The sequence below is a fragment of the Marmota marmota genome, unplaced genomic scaffold (genome assembly GCF_001458135.2).
Source record: "Marmota marmota marmota unplaced genomic scaffold, marMar, whole genome shotgun sequence".
In the NCBI taxonomy this organism is placed as follows: Eukaryota; Metazoa; Chordata; class Mammalia; order Rodentia; family Sciuridae; genus Marmota; species Marmota marmota.
This window is the reverse complement of record NW_025999900.1, coordinates 33,873,733-33,875,388: the sequence shown is the minus strand read 5'-3', so window position 1 is coordinate 33,875,388 and position 1,656 is coordinate 33,873,733. Positions and strand designations below refer to the sequence as shown.

Here is a 1,656-nt window from a genome sequence, read left to right as displayed (position 1 = left end):
AGTAGAGGAGAACTCTGTTAAGGAGATGAGAGAAAGGCTGACTGGAACCAGGGTGGGCTGGAAGGAAAAGGAGCTGGTGGCTAGAGGAACCTGGAAGGAAAACAGGGGCTAGTGTGGAAAGGCCAGCTGGAGAGGAGGAAGATTGACTGAGCTCTGTGCTGGGGCCAGGGCAGGTCAGGAAAATGGGGCCTGAGTGAGCCTGAGGTTCATTGGAGGGACATTTCAGCCTTGTAAGCTGCAGACACTCTGATGGTGGGAGGAGTCTGTCCCACTGGAGAGAAAGGCCTGGGAAACAGGAAACTGGGCACGGTCCCTGGTCTCCTGGGTCCCTGGAATTATCCCCTTTCCATTTCCCTGCCTCTGTTCTCTGCCAAAGTGTTGGGGGCTTGATAAAGGTGGTTAGCTTAGAGATGATAAGAAATTCCAGATGGCCAGAGAGATTCATCTTTTGAGGGCAAAGTATGAAAAGTGTGTGAAAGAGCATATGAGTACACCTCTAATGCTGCAGATGCCCATCTGTGCAGTGGGGAAGCCAACCTTGTAGAGCTGAGAATAAAAGAAAAGTGTGTGGTGGAAAAATTGTTGAGAAACTGTACATCATGCAGTTCAGGGAGGAGGGAGGGCTGGGGGAGAACAGAGGAAGGGAAACCCAGAACTGACGGTAGAGGGCTGCCTAGAGCAATGCTGTTGCAGACTGAAAGTGGTTCAATGAATAAATAAGACTTCAGGCACATTCATTCTAGAGTTCCATTTATTGCAATCCTGCCCACCCCCATTGAATTCTTGTTCTGCCTCAGAAAAGATGGTCAGGCACAGAGGAAGGTTAGCCATATGCCTGCTGTTGGAGGTCCTTTGTGGTTTTCTTTATCCAGGGCAGGAAGTGGGAGACCTTGGTGAAGACTTCTCAAGAGGTCTCGTTTTCTGTCCATAAGATAAAGTGCCCTGGACCATGCTGTTACACACATAGGGACTCCTCTGTATCCCCCTGTGGGCAGAGAGAAGAATTGCTAAACTGGCCCCCTCCTGGCACTGTCCCCTGGCCTCCCTAGGGGTGGGTGGTCCCTGTTAGGGAATTGTGTGTGTGGGATGGGGGCCAGGGTCAGACTCACTTGCCCCTCTCACTCCCAGGCCTGACCCTGAGTTTTCTCTCCAGCTCCACTCAGGCCACACCCTTCTCTGCAATCCTCAGGGATATTCTCCTTTGGGATGACTGATCCTCCCTCACCTTCCACTCCTGATCCACTCAGGGAGTGGACTGAAGACTGGATTCCGGGGGGAACCCAGGTGGCCCAAATTCTGAGCTAGGGGCATGAGGATTTGGGCATTCTCATACCTCAGACCTACTCCAAATTCCTCTTTCCCTGAGTTCTGTCTGTGCAATGCTGGAAACTCACCTTGATGCCAGTCTTTGTTTTCTTGGGGCTACCCTACACAAATGTTGATGGCATTGTCGTAAAGGCAGAAAAGTGATTTGTACTCTAGGTCCTCCTGCACTGTCAGCTCTACCTCCTAAAGTGGAGTCACTCAAGTGCCAATTGGTCCATCATCCTCCAGCTGGCCATAAGATACAAATTCCCTGGCTTCATCCTGTCCTTGCCCCTGGGCAGCCCGAGTGGCTGTACAGCGGGATTCTGCTTGGCCTTTTTCTTCAGTTGA

The 1,656-nt window shown here is 51.4% G+C and overlaps 1 non-coding gene across 1 annotated transcript; it reads left to right on the top strand.

Annotated features, from left to right (window-relative positions):
• Window positions 1–479: 479 nt before the first annotated feature.
• LOC125615453 lies at window positions 480–557 on the top strand. The gene has a single exon (XR_007346104.1). It is a non-coding gene; the product is annotated as a small nucleolar RNA SNORD55/SNORD39 (small nucleolar RNA).
• The last annotated feature ends 1,099 nt before the right edge of the window (window positions 558–1,656 follow it).